The sequence below is a fragment of the Rhodamnia argentea genome, chromosome 5 (assembly GCF_020921035.1).
Source record: "Rhodamnia argentea isolate NSW1041297 chromosome 5, ASM2092103v1, whole genome shotgun sequence".
NCBI classification, from domain to species: domain Eukaryota; kingdom Viridiplantae; phylum Streptophyta; class Magnoliopsida; order Myrtales; family Myrtaceae; genus Rhodamnia; species Rhodamnia argentea.
Genome location: NC_063154.1, coordinates 28,206,981 through 28,227,833, shown reverse-complemented (window position 1 = coordinate 28,227,833; position 20,853 = coordinate 28,206,981).

Here is a 20,853-nt window from a genome sequence, read left to right as displayed (position 1 = left end):
CTAAACCTTTTAATTTTGCCAATTTAGTCCTAAACCTTTTGCATTTGTGCCAATTCAGTTTTAAAGCTTTTTTTGTGCCAATTTAATCCTAAATCTTTTTCATTTTTGTCAATTCAGTCCATCCGGCCATCTTTGACCGGCTAGCGCCGACATAGATTCGACCGGTGCTAACGGGGCAATTTTTAATTATAGTTTAATATATTTTTATTGATTTTTTATTTTTTATTTTCTTTTAACTGTTCATCTTCTTCCTCGTTAGCAGCTGGCCTCGTCTTCTTCCTCCTTCCTTGTTAGCGATCGACTGGAGGCAGGTCCTCATAGGCCACTAGCGCTACCGCTGGGCAAGGACAACGTCGCCGTTGCTGGGTGAGCTCAGCCTCGCCCAGACATGGAGTGGTTCAACCTCGCTAGATCTGAGCGAGGCCAACCTCGCCAACCACGGCATCGCCGTCGCCCTCATCGTCGCTGGGCGAGCTTGGGTTTGCCCCATATTGGCGACGGAATCAATGGCAGGAGGTGAGATTTGGGTCCTCCCAGCTCTTGGGCAAGGCCATCTCTCTTATGCTTAGTCGATTGATCTTTAAATGGCAATATGACAAATGGCGGGGAGGAAGGAGCGTCTGGTATGAGCAAAGCAGGCATTGAGGCTCGACATCCTCGACAACTTGGTGGGGCACAAGAGGGGTTGTCATTTTTTTTTTTTTTTTTTTTTTAGGTCAGAAGGGGTTGTCTTCACATGGATGAAATGTGATAAGTTATAAGATCCTTAAATTTCTTCGAACTTATTTTTCATAGAAGAAGAAATTACTGTCACCCTTCGAAGAACAAGAAAATAATAGAGTAAGCGGGAGGGGTCTCATTTTCTTCTGTCTGCGTCTTTTGGTCCGCTTCAACTTCCGCTGAAGAGAGAGAGGTCGTTGTTTATTTTGAACTATTATAGCGAGGGTGGCTTGGCCTTGCCCAATTTGGGCGAGGCTGAGCTCACCCAGCGACAGCGGCGCCATCCTCACCCAACAGCGGTGCAGTGGCCGGCAAGGACCTTGCCTCCAGCCTGTCGCTAATGAGCAAGGAGAAAGAAGATTAGGCCAGCTATTAAGGAGGAAGAAGGCAGTAAAAAGAAAAAGGAAAGGAATAAAAAATAAATAAAAATTATTAAAATTTTCCCTGTCTGCGTCGACCAAATCCACGTTAGCACCAGTCGGGTCTACGTCGGTGCCGACCGGCCAAAGATAGTCGAATGGACTGAATTAGTAAAAATGTAAAAGATTTAGGACCGAATTGGCACAAAAAAATAGTTTATGACCGAATTGGCACAAATGCAAAATGTTTAGGATTGAATTGGTAAAATCAAAAGGTTTAGGAATGAATTGGCAAAAGTACAATAGGCTTATGACTTTTTTGACAATTTTTCCAATTTCAATTCAACAAAAGCCAAATTTGTGAATTCTTTCTTTGAGAATAAAGTAAGGCACCTATTTCTCGCCCTCCCGAATTGAACAACAAGCGGGTCGACCGACTCGTTATCATATTGATAAATTCTTACCACATTAGCAATCGATTCTTCAAGTATCATTCTATAAAATCAATAATGGAATTATCTTTCCATCTTAGCACAAGTATGGATTGAATTAGAAGGTAAATTCGTAAACCAGTAAAGAAGTTTTTTTTCATAAGACAAAGGGAACAACCGAAATCTCGGGGATTACCAAAAAAAAAAAAAACAACCGAAATCTCAGGAATTCATTCGTTGTTGAACCTCTGCTCATTGGGCAATAAATCGACCAATATGACATGATGGTCATCTTCTCCAATGAAAACAACGAAGTTGGGAATTTTGAATGTTCTAGGGTAAAATATAGTGCCAACGCAATCAGGATATAGCTTCCTATATACTTGCCCGATCATTCCGTTATTGGCACCTAATTGTTATAATTTGAGTTTAGCTACAAGATCCGGATTCGCAAGTTGACACCTTTCCTATCCCCTATTGCTTCCTATATACTTGTCTGATCATTCCTTTATTGGCACCTAATTGTTATAATTTGAGTTTAGCTACAAGATCGGGATTCGCAAGTTGACACCTTTCCTGTCCCCTAGGTTCAAGATAGATAGGTCAATAGACTTAACATTCCTGCCCCCAAGGTTTAGGGTAGATATTAGTTTAGGCCTTTCTAAAATTTACTGGTGGTAGGATTACTTGGCCTAAATTATTTTTTCCATTCAATTAATTAAAAGTTAGAGGCCAAAAGTCGTAGTATTAGACAAATTATTTCAATCGACAATTATCGTCCCACTAGTCTAGGTCATACCAGCAATTCTAGTTTTTTTTTTTTTTTTTTTTTTGCAAAATTCCAGATGGTACAGGATTGGTACGAGTCACCTGCATCCGAATTGAGAGGCTTGATGTTCCTGGCCCACGCATGACCTCATGGAAGGTGTTGACGATCGTTGGTTTAACCATGTCGACAAAGTTTTATATAACAATGTTAGTCATTTTCTTCTAGTGTTTGTCGAGAATCCTCTTCATGGTGGCCAACATCACATGATTTGGCTCCAACTGTCTCCTCTTCTCATCGGTGAGTTGCCTTGGAATGTCGACATCTCCACCTTGTGCATGATCCGTAGTCGACGGTGCATTTCATGACTTAAAATCTCCTAACCTGCCATTCGTACGCAGTGATGGTGAATTGTTTCCACTAGAAATGTCATGATCAAGTTGATTCCTTGTGCATACCACCGTATCTCCTCAAAATCACTAAATTGGTTCCATCATACGTGCCAAAAAGATATTTCCCCGAAATTTCTTCCTCTACGAAATAACTTTTAATGAAAGTCATTGTTCAGCTTTTAATTAAAGGACAAAAAGGTTTTGTGGCAACTCCGGACATGAAATATCCAAGCAAATAAGGGAATCAACAACTTGAATTTCAACAAGAATGTATAGACACAAATCAAGCCAGAATTTAATTGCTGACAAAGTTTTAAAAATACAACTTGACAACAAGACCAACGTAACCAAACAATGCCATAATTTAATCGATAACAAAACTTAAAAAAGCTTGGATATTACGCCAAAATTTAATCAAAAACACAACATCCAGGATTAAAGTACACACTAGAGTTCAATCGACGGCGCAAAAATAGAATTTATAGCAATGAAACACTCTAGAATTTAATCAATGGCGTGAATCTGAAAGATAAATGTAAAGTGAGGAAAATAAAGAAATTAAAAGATAGTAAATTTGTTTTATTTATGTGGAGGTTTTACAAAGAATACGATGTGGCTATTTAAAGTCTACAATAGACGGTTATGAATAGATGTTACAAATGGAGGTTGAAAATAAAAGTTACAAAACAGTTATTGGATAATTGCATTGACGGTTACATCAACTCCTCTAAATTGATGGTTTCCTTGACTCAACTACATTAATGAATGCTCTATTCCACTCATTGCCAATTACCTCTTTAACGGTTGCATTCGGGATTGTCAACTTCATTTTTTATAGATTCCTTCAAGCTGTCGATTCATCAAGTTATTGATTCTTCATGTTATCACATGTCGATTATAACAAAAAATGTTGAAGCAAACATAGTGAATTTCAGGATAATGTAATAGGCCAACTTTTTTTCCGAGAAAAGGTATAAAAGTTGATTTTCAGTTAGCTTTACATACAATATAGAGAACTTATGAAAGAGAAGACGAAAAAACAATTCCTTACAAATATAATGCTATAGGTAAATTTAGAAAATATATTTAACCACATTTATCTCCGTGTTTTTGTAATTTGAGAAATTTAGTAAGGGTATTTAGGAAAGATTATATCTTCCCATTACATAAAACCAAAAAATAATAACAACAACAACCACAAAATGCGTGTGTGGAAAATGAAAGAAAAAATGTTATCGTGAGCTGTCTATTAGATTCAAAATAAGAAGAGTTCTTCTTGTTTTATACTCTATCTATGTATATCCCATGTTTCTATGTATATCCCCTGATTTTTAGGTCAATTAGGGTTGGTTCTCTTCTCTGTATATAAATGTGCTTATAGCCTTGAAAACGGAAGAAGGAATATAGAAAACACAGTTGATTCCTTCCAAAATTCTTCTTTTCTCTACAAAAAATTACCAAAGGAAGAGGATTAGAGCTTATGTTACTTTAAGAAGTTACTTTATAGTTCTTAGGCCGTTATAAGCTTATTGTCTATGTCTCTCGAGCCAGTGAGCTAAGTTCCGCTTGTTGTTGAGTTTCGTGCTTAAGACCATTGTGTTGTGCCGCTAAAGACCATTGTCTCTGTCCCTCTACCCTGGGAGTCAAGTCTTATTTCTCGCTAAGCTTCATGGTCGGTATTATGAAAAATACTATAGAAATGATATGCAATACGTGCGAGGTATTTGTAGTATGAGTTTATGACGCAGTGAAAGAGGCAACAGGAAAAGTTTTCCAAAGAAATATACTGAAATTGATAGAATAATTCGTGGGATTACATAGAATGGACGTCCTTTATATAGATAGGACTCTTAGGATATCATAAAACGAGATAATACTAAACAAATCTAATCAAATCAAAACAGAATTCAAATCGAATATTGCGATTATCTATATCGCAAGGTTTCCTAAAATAGAAAAATTATCCGAAAACCTATCTAAACTATCCCGAAATGCGAAAATACGTACGTTACGTGTCACGCCCGGAACCCAGCAGGCACGCGAACATCCCACTAGGCCGTTTGACTTTCTTTAGTCTCCCGGGATCCTTCGGCCATCAAAATACGAGCTTAATGTAAAAGAAATGCACATGCGAAAGCGGAAGCGAATGCAAAACTCCTTTCATTATAAACAGAGATGACTTAGGACGAAGAATGATACCTCTCTTAGTATTCACCAAACTGGCAACATAGTCAAACCTGACAGTACAAAATTATCAATTTTTTAAGGCTACAAAAGGTTACATCCGAATAGAGTTTAATAACTAAGTCCTCCCAAAGATGGCTTCCAATGTCCCTCCATGGCGATCACATGATCCATCACTTGAGACCTGAAAATGTTAATCCCATGACGGGGTGAGAATAAATCTCAATAAGTAAATCCCTAATCCTAGGTTAAGGCGCCAGTGCTTCCGGACATATCCTAGGTGAGCAATTATCAACAGATTCTCGCTCGGCCAGTGAATCACACAAATAAGCTCCAGAAATAAACTTCGTTCTTTCATCCAACTCACTACGCCTTTAATAAGGTCACGTTAGTCAAAAGCCCGCGTTTAACGCATCAGGCTATCATATAAATGGACAGACCCGCGTAATAACACCTCAGGCTATTATATAGTCCGGAATCGCGTAATAATGCCTCAGGTCACTATAACTCGCGTAATAAGGCGTCAAGTTATTATCTCGTGTTTAATGCCTCGGGATAAAATAGTACACAAAACCCCACGTTTAACGCCTCAGGGTAAAATAATAATAACAAAGCCCGCGTCATAACGTCTCAGGCTAAAATATGGTCTTATAAATACGAACCCTGCGTCATAACGCCTTAAGGTACAATTCCACACTTCCTCTCAATTATTCCACATATAGACCATATAATAACAACAATTCCTCGATCGCTCGTCCGATACCACACGATCACATAAAACCTTCCAATCGATCAATCTTCGCCACGTGATCTTGCTAAATTTCCTGATTAGTAGATCGAGACCACATGATCTCATCCAATTTTTCTCCAATAAAAGATCGGGACCACATGATCTTTCCAAGTTTCTTCAACTGCTCAATCGAGACCACTCAATTTAATTATACCGAATGAATATTCGATCGGGACCATGTGATTCACTCACATTGAATAATTAATAAATCGGGACCACTTGATTAAATCACACTCAAGCCATCGGCCGATCGGGCTACACGATTAATTTATACTACCACAAAAATTAATCTACGCCACACGATATTAATTATGCTAACGTAGCAATCAAGAATCACCGTACGATCGAAATTTCGCTAACGTACAATTAATACGTACCATACAATTAAACTATAGTAACGTGGTAATTAATCGGGACCGTACGATTAAAATATCCTCACGTGCATTAAATCTCCACCACACAATTAATCTACATAAAGCGGAATTCAATCGCAATCGTCCGATCAATCTTCCTAAGTAAGATTCAATATGGGCCGTTCAATTAAAGCATGATAAAGCTAGATTTAATCCTTACTCTCCAATCTCAATCATGCATCACTATTCACCTCAAGAACACATTTTCTCTCTCATCCTTCATCATTTTCGGCCAAGCCATATTCTTGAGCCAAAACTAACAAATTTTCATCCAAAACTACTCAAATCCTCATCCTTTAGCAACCTAACTACCTAATCAAGATTTAAAAACTTGCTTACCTTGATTTCTAGCTAAATCCTTCGGTGAAAAAGCTGGAAAAACTGATGCAATGAAGCTCTCTCTCAAACTGGGTCAGATTCGGCCTCGTCCGAACCTTTGTCCCTTCAAATAGACCTACGGGAAAAACTACCTCGCCAAATTGAGCTTATAATATGTCCCTGGAAAGCTAAGACGTTAAGCTTTCAAATGGCGGTAGTTTTACCTCAAGACGACGTCGGACGAAGAAGTTATGGTCGGAACAGTGGGGCTATTGGAACAGGGTAGCGGGCTGAGTGAAAATGAGAGAAGTGTAGTGAGAGAAAGTGATATCCAAAATGAAGAAGATGAAGATGAAGATGATAGGATAGAGTAAGATATTTTGGCAAGATATTATGGGGAATTATCGGTCTTGAATTTGATGAGACAAATTCATGTGGGCCCCACTAATAATTCACTCAATTTGCTCTTGAAATTGCAAGAAGGACAATTTGGTAATTTTCTCACTTTGATTAGTCAAAATTTTCGGCCACTAGGGGGTATTTGATCAAAATGCCCCTTGACCAAATGGCTAGACGGGTATTTTCCAAGGGTAAATGGGTAATTTCTTATTTCTAGTACTGATTTCATTTTTTCGAACCTTTTAGGGCAAACCGCGAAGAAATTATACTCCCAATGAGACAACATCCAAAATTTAATTATTGGAACTCCTGAAGGTCCGATGTCTAATTTCGAAGTCCGATTCGCGATCAATCTCAATCAATTGAAATTTCAGCGTATCTCAAACTAATGGGCGGCTTTTAGGAGTTACACGTATCGATCCGTGATTAATATCGCGTTCAAGAGTTACTTGAGCCATGACGACTTTGGTTGTCATGTATTTGCGAGGATCAATCACTAGTCTCGATGGACACGATCGTTATAAAATGATTCAGGGACGTTCGGAACCCATATATGGTCAAACGGAGTCACCTGTGATCCATCGTAGGGTATTACCCAAAATGTTCCTTAACCATTCTAGGATCGGCCTCTGGTGGTCTAAAGTATTACGTCGACAATTCTTATGGCCAATAGTCAATCCAGGATCAAGTTCTTAGGTACACATATTTGATTTTCCTAGCTAGCCATTCCCCATTGGTTAGCCTTCTCAAGAATGATCAAATCCGAGTGAGATTTAGTTGAAATATATCTATGAGATATTTCATTCATTCATAGCTTTGAAAGTGGGTCGGAATTCAGGATGCCACATTACGGGATAGTAGTGAGTATTGATCGGAAGGCCATTTCGCTTCAGTAGACCAAATTTGAGTGCAATCCGAGCTCGTCCGATCCGATCGGTGAATTAACAGCGAAATCCCCACGATTTACGCCGATCACGCTTCTCCAAGAAATCACATGCTAGATGTTCTACATCATTCTCCTCCTCTTTAGAAGAACTCGACCTCGAGTTATGGTCAAGATAAAGGGGAGTATTAGGAAAATGATACTCAAATAGATCCGCCACATTGAATGTCGGAGAAATGCCAAGATCACTAGGAAGATCAATAACATAGGCATTGTCGTTGAACTTTTTGATGATCCGACAAGGACCAATTTTCTTGTTCTTCGCTTTGTTATATGCACCGACAGGAAATCGCTCCTTGCGTAGAAAGACCATGACCTCATCACCCACTTCAAAAACTTTCGAACGACGTCTTTTGTCAGCATCTTCCTTATACTTCGAATTGGAACCAGCAAGTTGGCGTGCAACTTCAGCCTAAACCTCCATAATTTTGGTTGCCGGATTTTCCGCCGCCACACTATAACCAGAAATTTTAGGCAGAGGAATCAGATCAATAGTATGTTGAGGTATGCGACCATAAATAACTTCGAATGGAGACTTGCCCGTTGAGCGATTGACCGTGTTATTGAAAGCAAATTCTGTCGGGGCGAGATATTTGTCCCATTGTTTAGATGAGTCATTGCAAAGACAACGGATGATATCCGCTATCGTTCGGTTAACCACTTCAGTGTGTCCATCGGTTTGAGGATGGAAAGAGCTACTGTACTGTAATTCTGTGCCAAACAACTTCCACAGGGTCCTCTAGAAGTGGCTGAGGAATTTGGTATCTCAATCAGAAGTAATCGTCTTAGGGACACCACATAGACGAATCACTTCGCGAAAGAAAAGGCCAGCAATATGAGAAGCATCGGATGTCTTCTTACATGGAATAAAATGGGACATCTTCCCGAATCAGTCCACCACAACAAAGACAGAATCCATACCTCGATGGGTCCGTGGGAGTCCCAAGATAAAATCCATGGAAATATCTACCCATGGTTCGGACGGAATCGGGAGTGGCATATAAAGACCAGTATTTTGGGAATACCACTTCGCAATCTGGTAGACAGGACACTTATGAACAAAACGCCCAACGTCCCGCTTCAATTGAGGCCAATAATAATGTTCCTCCATCAAGGCAATGGTTTTATCGCGCCTCAAATGTCCCCCAAGGCTTCCACCATGGAGTTCTCAAATCAATTTCTCTCTAAGGGAACCTCGCGAAATACACAACCTATTGCCATAAAACAAGAAGTTATCATGGATAATCATATCACCAGCAGAACCCGTAGCCTTACACTTCTCCCAAGTATCTCGAAAATCCTCATCCTCGGGATAGAGGTCACGCAAAGACTCAAAGCCCATTACTTCATTCTGCATAGTAACAAGTAACGTAGCTCGGTGGCTTAGAGCATCAGCAACTTTGTTTAGATGACCTACTTTGTGGCGAAGAACAAAATTAAATTGTTCCAAGAAAGAAACCGAGCGCTCTTGCATCCTGTTCAAATGCTTTTGGCCTTTGATGTATTTAAGCGCTTGGTGATCGGTGTTGAGTATAAATTCACGCCGATAGAGATAACACTGCCAATGTTTAATAGCTCGTACCACAACATAGAATTCCTGCTCATAAGTAGACTATCGACGTCGAGCTTCATTTAATTTTTCACTAAAATAAGCAACCGGCCTACCCTCTTGGGATAGAACAGCGATGATCCCTACCACAGAAGCATCACAGTCTAATTCAAATACTTTATCAAAATTTGGCAAGACAAGAATTAGAGTGGTAGATAATTTCTCCTTGATTAAGGCGAAACTCGCCTTTGCTACATCGCTCCACTTGAATTGGCCCTTCTTTAAGCATTCCGAAATAGGAGCCAAGATGGTACTGAAGTTACGGATGAACCGACGGTAGAATGTTGTTAGGCCGTGAAAACTCCGTACTTCCCCAACAGTTTTGGGTGTCGGCCACTCTCGAATGGCAGCAACCTTTGTCTCATCAACTTGAAGGCCATCTGCACTAACAACATACCCTAGAAACAGTAGATGATTGGTCATAAAGCTGCATTTGGGTAAGTTGATATAGAGTTGATTAACCTCTAAAACCTGCAAAACATCTCATAGGTGGTCTACATGTTGTTGCTCATCGAGGCTATATACAAGAATGTCGTCGAAGTAAACCACCACAAACTTTCCCAAGAAAGGTTTGAGGACTTGCGTCATCAAGTGCATAAAAGTGCTAGGAGCATTGGTAAGCCCAAAGGGCATGACTAACCATTCATAAAGTCCTTCACTTGTTTTGAACGCCGTCTTCCATTTATCTCCTGGTCTCACGCGAATCTAGTGGTATCCACTCCGCAAATCGATCTTCGAAAAGACCTTTGATCCTGCCAACTTGTCAAGCATATCATCCAAATGAGGAATAGCAAAGTGATATCTAATAGTAATTTTGTTAATTGCTCAACTGTCGGCACACATTCGCATGCTCCCGTCTTCTTCGGTGTGAGGAGGGCAAAAACAGCACATGGGCTCATGCTCTCTTGTATAAACCCTTTTCAAAGAAGTTCTTCCACTTTCTCCCGTAATAATAAATTCTCCTTCGGAGTCATGCGATAATGCAGCAGGTTTGGAAGGCTAGCACTAGGTAGAAAATCAATCTGATGTTGGATGTCACGCATCGGTGGTAGCCCATCAAGTAAATCCTTAGGAATAAGACTAGAGAAAGCCTTCAGCAAGGGTTGAAGCACTTCCGGGATTATGATGGTTTCCTGCTTGGATCCATTATCTACAGTCAAGTACATACCATTCCTCTTACGAACATTAAGTAGAACACCAACTTTGTTCTGTTTACGAGTAGCTCACGGAACACGAGTAGCTTCATTTAAAGGACGAAAAGTGATTTTCGTCTTCTCCCACACAAAGGAGTAAACATTCTCACGCGCTTGATGGATAACATCTATATCATATTGCCATGGTCGTCCCAGCAAGACGTGGCATGCATCCATCTCAACAACATCACAAAGTATTATATCCTTGTACGATTTTCCAATAGAAATAGGCAAATGACAAGTCTGAGTTACCTTAAATTCTGGCTCCTTACGAATCCAACCAATCGTATAAGGTGAGGAATGAGCTTCTATCTTCAGTTGGAGATGATCGACAAGTGTCTTCAATACAATATTCTCACAACTTCCGCTATCAATAATGACGTCGCAGACCTTTCCGCTAATGGTGCAATGGGTGCGGAAAAGATTATTCCATTGCGAGTCATCCTTTCGTGAAACTAATAGTAGCTGTCTGACCACATAATTGACACGTTCCCCCTCTTCTTCGGCCACTTCTTCTTCATCCTCCCAATCATTCTCATAAAGCTCATCTTCTTGCTCGACCAAATTCACGATCTTCCGCCCGTGACGAGTCACTCGACGGTGCCCAGGCTCATTGCATTTAAAACACTTTCCTGGATAGGGCTTCGCGTAGGGATTCGGAGCAACATCACGGGCCTTTGATGCGGGGGTTTCAGAAGGCTTGGGCACCTCAACATCACTCCCCGAATTTCGGTTCGTATTGTTGAATTGCCGATTAGAGGACTCAGCCACCTCCTACGATTTTCCTCGTCCGAATGCCCCTCGAGAAGTATAATTGCCCTCTCGATTTGAGAAGTTGGTTCGCTCCAATTGCAATTCTACCTTCCTAGCCATCTCTTGAGCGTCATCTATAGAATATAGACGATGCAGCTAAACACGATCTTGGATATTTAAACATAGACCATTGATATACCTGGCGGTTTGTTGCGCTTCTGACTCTGCAAGATTATTGCGGGCCGAGAGCCGGAGGAATTCCTCTATGTAAGCTTGAACCGTCCTACTTCCTTGTCTATAGTCTTGGAATTGTTGAAACAAAACTTGTTCATAGTTAGGTGGAAGAAACCGCATCTTGAGCATCCGCTTCATCCGACTCCGGGTTTGGATTGGCTCCTTGCCTTAACAATGACGGGATAATTGTGTTTGTTCCCACCACGCCGAGGCACCACCCTTTAGTTTGTAAGCCACCAGCTTCACTTGGCGGTCCTCTTCAATATCCATGGCGTCGAAAAATTTCTCAACTTCCCAAAGCCAATCAAGGAAGTCTTCGATATTGAGATTACCATTAAAGGTAGGAAGATCAACCTTCAACCGATATTGTTCGGTTTCTCGTCGGTAGGTATCCCCTTTGTCGGTGGCCTCCACGAAGAGGCTCGTCCTATAATTCTTCATCATCTTCTTCTTCAAGATCCTCAATATAGTCTTGTCGCCTTTGTCGAGGATTCGCCCCACGTCCCATAACCGCTTACGGAAGACAATCGATTGGGACACGTTTAGCCGAAAGAACGCGGGGTTTGGGTTGGGGTTTGTAGACAACCGTTGGATTGTGGCAAGCAATTCTTGCATCGTCCGTTGGCTATCTTGCCGAGCTCGTCGAGTTTCCTCAACAAACTGGGTAAACTTCTCTCGTGTAACGGACTCGTTGGCACGGCCCTCAACTACGGAGGTATTTCGATTCACGTTATGAGACATCTTCGCAGGGAGAACCTTGCTCTGATACCAAATGACGCAGTGCAAGAGGCAACAAGAAAAGCTTTCCAAAGAAATATACTAAAATTGATAGAATAATTCGTGGGATTACATAGAATGGACGTCCTTTATATAGATAGGACTCTTAGGATATCATAAAACGAGATAATACTAAACAAATCTAATCAAATCAAAATAGAATTCAAATCGAATATTGCGATTATCTATATCGCAAGATTTCCTAAAATAGAAAAATTATCCGAATACCTATCTAAACGATCCCAAAATGCAAAAATATGATGTACGTCACAGCATAGCAGTGAGTATTGATCGGAAGGCCGTTTCGCTTCGATCGACCAAGTTTGAGCGCAATTCAAGCTCATCCGATTCGATCGGTGAATTGGCAGCGAAATCGCCCTGATTTTTGCCAATCACATTTCTCCAAGAAATCACATGCTAGATGTTCTACATCAGTTTAAGTTGTAGTAATCCTTTTTTAAATTTTTTAATGAAAATGGGTCCAATTAAATATGATGACCAGCTTAATTGGACACTTATATGAAGATGTCATCTTTCCAATTCGTCAAATCAACAAGTGGTGTTAGATCGGTGACCCACTTTCAATATCAATTAATGTCCGGTGATTATCTTGAGAAAAGAAGATCTCCAATGTCATTCAAGCCTATGAACCCATTCAAACTCAAAAAAATGGGTGCGCCCGAAGGTGTTTCCAACCCGCCAAATATCAATTTAACCCAACCTAGACTATACAAAATTTAAGATTTGACCCGACAAGTCCACCAAATATGCTTGCTTGGATCACGATTGAAATAATCAGAATATGCCCATTTTAAGTGCTATTGACCAAGATAAACATAATTTTCCGTGGAAGTCACTTTGTTTTGTAGCAACATTAGGAGTGATTGGCTTCACCTAAAACCTAAAACCTACTCGTCGGAACAGATTCCCAAAATTTTTGAAATCTCCATCATCCATATCTTGAAACTTGAAACCTACCATGTCACGGGTTTCAAGATTAGTTTTAGGGTTTACCCGGGTTCCGCATGTGTTCTTAATTGAAAGATTGCAGTTAATCATCACCTCTAATGACCTCCATTTACTTCTACAATCTAAATAAAAGTCCCAGTTATGGATATAGCTGAAAATGGAACCTGAGATTAGTAGTTCAAGATTGCACACTTGTCATCGGATGCAATGGAATGCGAAAGGATCTCGTGAATATATTGAACAAGAAATACACAAAGACATTTACTCGTCTAAACCAATTACCCAATTTTTGAAATTTGAAACCTACCCTACATATCATAAAACTAGACCTATTAAAGGGGTCTCAAATCTATATATGACCCATCTATATTATGAATAGATCATAATAGGTCACTTCAAAGTTAAAAAGCTTGCTCTTAATGGGTTTCAAATTTTAAAGCCTTAACTAAATGGATCTAAATGGGTATGGGATCCAACCTTCTTCCCTTTACCTATTTGGTCTCTCTACTTGCTAGTCGCTGTCTTCCTCCATACGCCTCGGCTCGCGCCTTAGACGCTTCCGGTTCTTTGATCGGCTTCATCGACATGGGAATCTCGGCGGTTTTGGAGCGGATCATGCCCTCGAAGGAGCAAGTGAATCAGGTGCCGAAGGAGCAACTAAATGCTGCCTTGTGGGAGGAGCTCTTGGCCGAGCTAGGAGATGGCAACGGCGGCTTCGGTGGACCATCGAGGACTAGATCCGCGAGTGATTTGTTGCCATCTTCCCCAAGCATGCAATTGATGTCTTTGGTGTCGTTTGCTCGTGATTTTGGGTACTCTCTCATAGATTTATGGTCCGAATCACCTCCTTCAAACTCCTCATCTTTTGTTCTCTTAGCGAGAGCCTTTCCGATTCCAATAGACAAACGGTTCAAGTGCTATTGCGGTGCTGAGTATTAGTTAGCGCCCCTCCTTCAAAATTTCGATTGTTCAAAGAATCGGATCGCTTCTACTAAGGACGGGTAATATTGATGACCAAGAACACTCAGGAGAAGAAGCAAGCTTCAATGCTTCCCAAGACAACAGAGCCCTCGCGTTAGGGGACCAGAGAATGCCTTTCCTTTATCCCCCGCCTTCCTTAAGAAGCCCTCGAGCCTCCTTTGCACCTCCTCATCGAAGCGGCTGAATTGACCTTGAAGGCCAAATTCTATGATAGAGAACATTGTAATAATAATTGGATAATAAGAGACCTTATTAAGTATTGCGAAAGAAAGGGCCTATTGATAGAGCAAGGCGGGAAGGCAATACTAGTTATTAGGTCGAAAAGACGCCTAGCCCGTAAGTTTGTCCCCTTAAAAAGCCAGTACTTAATAAGGATTTGTTATGCTTTGGATTGAGCTTGCTAAGGCTGTTCATGAGCAAGGGTTTCTCTATGGTTTGAAATCGAGGCGAAGGGGGCGAACAATCTATGGAGGACGGAGCGTTGGTTGTTCAAGCCGAAGCTTAGACAACCGTGAGAAGTGGGGGTTCATTGCGAGGACGCCTTCGCATAACGATGTTCCGTGTGGTGGCCGTGGTGCCACGGCGATTCGGTTGACTCTAGCGGTGGAGCAAGAGGTGGAGTCGCACTATTGAAATTCACCCAAATGTTTTTCATTATTTTTAATATATTTTATATTTTCTAAATGCTAAATTTGTTATAATTTAAAAAAAAAAGTGAGTTATGTGGATTGGGTATGGATTGGATTGGGTACGAGTCATCTAAATTGTATACGAAATGAATGGGTCAATGCGAGTTAAATGGGTGCATTGGGGTTGGACTTATTTATGACTCATCCAAACTCAACCCAATCCACTTATTTGACTCCTATGCGTGGACCATGTTCGCTCCTAAATAGCATGTTGAATTATTAAAGTGCTTGCATAATTTTGAATATAAGCAAGATAAGAGCATAATATGTTAGATTCTAAAAAGTGCTTGCATAATTTTCTTTAAAAAAGTTTATTAAAATGACTTTAGAAAAATGAAGTAAAGTTTCGAAAAAAATTAAGACCTAAATGATGCTACTTACGGTAAGTTGAACCCCACGAGTTGAAACCAAAAGAAAACTGTAAAAGAGAGGAATAATGCAAAGGGAAAATTTCAAAAAGGGGCCTGAAATGCTTTCATTTTCTCAAATAGGAGCCTGAAGTTAACCATATTTCAAATAAGGGCCTGAAGTACTATCATTGTCTCAAATAAAGGCCTAAAATGGATATTATTTCAAATAAGGGTCTCAAGAGACCATATTAGTCTCAAAAAAGGGCCTAACTTACTAGTCAATATGGACATTTTAGTCATTTAATAAATTTTCTTATTTTAAATTTTTTCCTTTTTTGAGTTTTTCAAAAATTAAAAAAAAAATAAAACTAAAAAATAAAAAAGGATGAAAACACAAGCGAGAAGGGACTACACTCCCACCTATGGCCGCCGCCCCAACACCGGTGGGACAACGGGTCTAGTTGGTGGGGTTGCTAGCGCCTCAACGAGGGCCGGCGACCCTGCCGACCAAAGGCAAGGGCCAGCAGGCCCTCGCTAGAGTAAAAGAGAGGGTCCCGACCCTCTCCCGGTTCTAGGCCTAGGAGAGGGTCGCCGGCCCTTGCCCAGGTCCGAGAGATGGCCGCGGCCCTTGGTCGGTCTTGGGCAAAGATGGCCAACCCTCTGCTGACCGTCACCTTGCACCCCTCAAGGCCGCACTCCCGGACTTGGGCGAGGGCCGGTGACCTCACCTAGGTCCGGGGGTGCGGCATTGGGGTAGCGGGCGACCCCAGACAAGAGGGCACCCCCTCCCCGCCTCGGTTTTTCTTCTTCTTTTTTTCATTTTTTTAAAATTTTTAAGTTAATTTAATTTAACTAAAAATTAGGTTTAAAGTGCATTTTGACAAAAATACCCCCGATCAATTGAAATTTCTAGCCGGCAGGCCGGCCGGCCGGCCAGCGAGGTGAGGCCCTTATTTGAAACGATCATGGCCACTTTAGGTCGTTATTTGAGATAATGAGGGCATTTTAGGCCATTATTTGAAATAATGACCATTTCGAACCCTTATTTAAGAAAATGAGAGCATTTGAGATTCGTTTTTGAAATTTTTCCTAATACAAAGAAACTCCCGCACCGAAAAAAAAAAAAAAGGACAACTTAAACGAGCAAAATGCCTCTTGATGGCCCAAAATGTGAAAAGTCACAATCGGTCCACAAAATTTCTAGGAAGGCTCCCTCAACAACGTAATAGGAGTAGGAGAGCCATGATTATTCTATAATTATTAAAAGAATTAGTTAAGTATGTAATAATAATAGGTTACCTGAAATAATATTTAAATTTTAATCCATTGCTTGTGATTAACAGTAATTTTCAAGTGTATAGACAGGGGGAGATTTTGGTGGTGGGGGGCACATCGCTCGGTAAATTAGTAGACAAGTATTGATATATCTCATTCTTTGCACAACGAATAAAACCATCAATCAAACAATGACACTCAAAAAATCACGTTGTTTAGTACATGAATTTTAGTAAATAATTATCATGTCTCTAAGTTAAAATGTCAATTCTCTACAATTGCGTGTCGAAATTTGTTTCTATGTCTATACGATGTTCTTAACTATTACTTGCACTTTGTACAGGACATACGTCGAGACTATCAATATAATTTCAGGATTTAATAAAGTCTAATGCTAGTGATTATTTGAGCAAGTGTTTGATATGAAGACAAACGGATTTGATAAAGTCTTAATTAATATCGTCAGACCTGAGGAAGCAAGTTGAATTTTCAGAATCCAAAATTGTTGATTAGCACCTCTCAAGTCATATCACTATCAATGGAAACATGATGATGAATCGACCCCATCTGGTCAAAATGTCAGACATGATCTATCATAGTAAGATTTGACCGTGAAATGTGATGTGACAAGTTTAAATTCGAATATAGATGCAGACTAATTTCAATCGTTCTGATATAAAGTCTAACTGATAACGAAATTGTATTGATAGCCTCCACTTATGTCCTGTACAAAGTGTAAGTAATAGTCAAGAACGTCCTATAGACATAGAAATAAATTTCAATATGCAAATTATAGAGAATTGACATTTTAACAAAGAGACAATGGATAAATATTTACTAAGATTCACCTTACCAAAAAAAAAATATTTACTAAGATTCATGTACTAAACAACAGGATTTTGTAAGTAAGCAATGGACAAATACTTACTAAGATTCATGTACTAAACAACGTCATTTTTCGAGTGTCGTTGTTTGACTAATGATTTTATTTGTTGTGCAAAGAATGAGATATATCAAGACTCGTCTACTAAATTTACCGAGTAGTGTGGCCCCACTCCGCCCGAACTCGTCCTGTCTATACAAATGAAAATTAATATTAATTACAAGCAATGTATTAAAATTTAATCACTTCAGTAAAAGATTATCCATAAGATAAACTTTACATGGGCTGTTATACCATCCGCGGCGGCCGGTGGAGTCCGGATTCCACCATCGGTAGAATAAAGGAGAAATACTATGACTGATGAAAAAGGTGTCTTGTCAAAGTTGTTATGTTCCTGTCAAAAAAGTTACTATGTTAAAGGAAAAAATCACATACATTTATGAATATTCTGTGGAAAAGAATCAACTATCTAATACCCATATTTTGATTATAAAATACATAAGATTATTTCGAAAAGGCATACACGATTTATCTCAGGAATAGGTCTTCGTCTCCTTCTCCGCCTTTAGATGGTCTCGATGGAGAAACAACCATCATTTTGAATGAGGAGATAGGGAATCATAGCCTATTTGTTGTCTATTTTAACGTGCTCATCCATCACAGGTCACTGCTAAAATATTAGTCTACACTGACCGTCCAATGAGATTATGACTATATTCGAGATGTGCTAAGTTCAATATAATATAATGAATTCAAATTGATTTTGATAAGATATGAGCAACTAAATCAATTCGTTGAAATTTCAAAATTGCTCCACCAACGGTGTGATTTGGGTTCCATTTGTAGTAGAAAGTATAACTATTGTACTCGAGTCAATTCAACCTTAAACCTTTTAATTTGACCACTTTAGTCCAGAACCTTTTGATGATTTGTCAATTCAATTCCAAACCTTTCAATTATGCCAATTTAAACATAAAACTTTTGATAATTGCCAATTTAATCATAAAATTTTTGACCATTTGTCAATTTTTCTCTTTTCGATAAATTTTAGCCGAAAATCCCCGACGTGATGGTTTAGTTAACACCGGCCATTTTACATGGTATGGTCGGTGCTAACGTGGATAATTTTTTGACTAAATTGGCATAATTAAAAGGTTTACGATTGAATTGAAAAATCTCAAAAGATTTATAACTAAATTAGTTAAATTAAAAGATTTACAAGTAAATTGTCATAAATGCAATAAACTTAAAAAAAAATTGGTAATTTTCCCCAGTAAACTCAACTTCTATCATATCTTAATTGTTGTCAACGTTGGTGTGCATATCTTTGGGCATCTTCTAGATTTTCCAAAGAGTGGAATTTAACAATTGATCTTATTGAACTTTTGTCTCTTTCAAAAACACTATAGTCAATCGGAGTCCTTGGATTATTCATCTTACAAGACCATTTTTTAATAGAGAAAGCAACTTGGATTATACCCTTGCATTTACTAACTAATTGATTCTCCGGTGAGAACTTGAATTTAATAAGAGTTTGAAAGTCAAATTAATTCTTATTTAGGTATAGAACAATAAATTCGTTCAATTTTGTCCATTTAGGTTTTGGCAAGACAATATTAGTTGGACAAAGACAATTGGCTCTGAAATCAGTCGATGTTGACTTGCTACTCTCTAGTCTCTATTTTCTTCTTCTTGCAGTCGAGAAGAAAGTTGGTTGACCACGTGGTCGTGATGTCATAAATTTATCAAATGTTACAAGTGTTATGTGTTGCATTTCCCTCTCTTTTTTTCCCCTTGATAATATGGGATATTCAAACATTTTGCCTTGATTACTCCTCATAAACTCATGTAAACCCTCTCGTTCATGTACATAGGATAAGACCCTACCGATTGCCAGCGTGGTCCACAAAATTACAGTGAGTGGAAGGCGTCTTTAAAACACGATCGATTGCGTCCAAAAACCAACACTCCACCGATTGAGAGCTTGGTCTCACGATTACGTGTGACATTTTCTCATTTGTCCTCTATGATTGATCTTGTTAATCCTGCGTCATTCTAAATTGAGCCTAGATTATATTTTTCGCTTCTCTGGATCAAGTGGACTTTAATTTTTTGGTCAAAAAGTTGACTTTATTTTGAGATAGCCATATATGTCCAATCCCAAGCCGTTTCACAGAGAATATTCGGCTTAAGTACACTACAAGTGTCAAAATTTGTGTATGACGCTCACTTTAGTGTCAAAACTTTCAAAACGATCACTTAAGTGTCAAATTTTTTAAAAACGATCACTTCAGTACTAAAACTTTCAAAACGATTACTTAAATGCCAACTTTTTTTAAAAACGATCACTTAGATACCAATTTCTTTTAAAAACGATCACTTCAGTGTCAACTCCACCGAGCCTCGTCAACTCAAATATTAATAAAAAATAACTTGTGTTGGATTTCCGGTAAGTCATGTCAACTCAAATTGGAGTTGGCACTAAAGTGATCGTTTTTAAAAGAAATTGACACTTAAGTGATCGTTTTTTAAAAAAGTTCACACTTAAGTAATCGTTTGAAAAGTTTTAGCATTAAAATGAGCGTCGTATATAAATTTTGGCACTTTTAGTGTTCTTTAGCGGAGAATGTTCCAAAGGCTGCCGCCGCCGCCTAATGGATAAAATTTTACGCTGGCTATAAACGTGGAGAGAAAGCTTACATGTATAAATTTGTGAAATTAGTCAAACTGAAAGTGCGGACATCCTATTTTATAAAAAGTAGGTATTCCTCTGTCCATTGGTCGTAGTCAAATGATTCCAAAGTGTCAAGTCATTCAGGCTATGTTCGATGTTTTGAATGAGCACCACCTTCTCGAATTGTCAAAAAAAAAAAAAAAAAGTGCACAAAATTATTATTCGAAAAAGGAAATGCACAAGACGCAGGATTTAAAACAATTTACTTTTGAAATTTGAGGTTTGCAGTGTAAACTTTGCTCGCGCTTCAGGTACCACCTGACCGTTAAACCTGATTGTGACATTGTAAAAAATAAAAATCCAAGGACTTTGTTAAGACCAAGTCTAAAAAGTTTTGTATTCTTTTAGTAGGAAGAAAATTGTATTCATTACCTAAACATGCACAGGGAAAACATAGATGTTATAGTAAAACAAATGTCATAATACTAAAAACAAAGATCAGATTTGTCAAACAAAATAATCGATGGCCAATTACTGGATCTCGTCTCGTTGCAAGGTTAAGCACGAACTCCCTCTTTTAGTAACTACGGTGTTGCCAATTAGTGGTGTGCACCTAAGTTAGGCTTCTTTTACACCATCGCCATATAGAAATAACCAAAACAAGTTGAACAAACATAGATCAAACATTTGGAAGAGTGAATCTTCGTAGTTCAGCTAGACATCAGAGCTCTCGCGATCACCATTAAAGCTG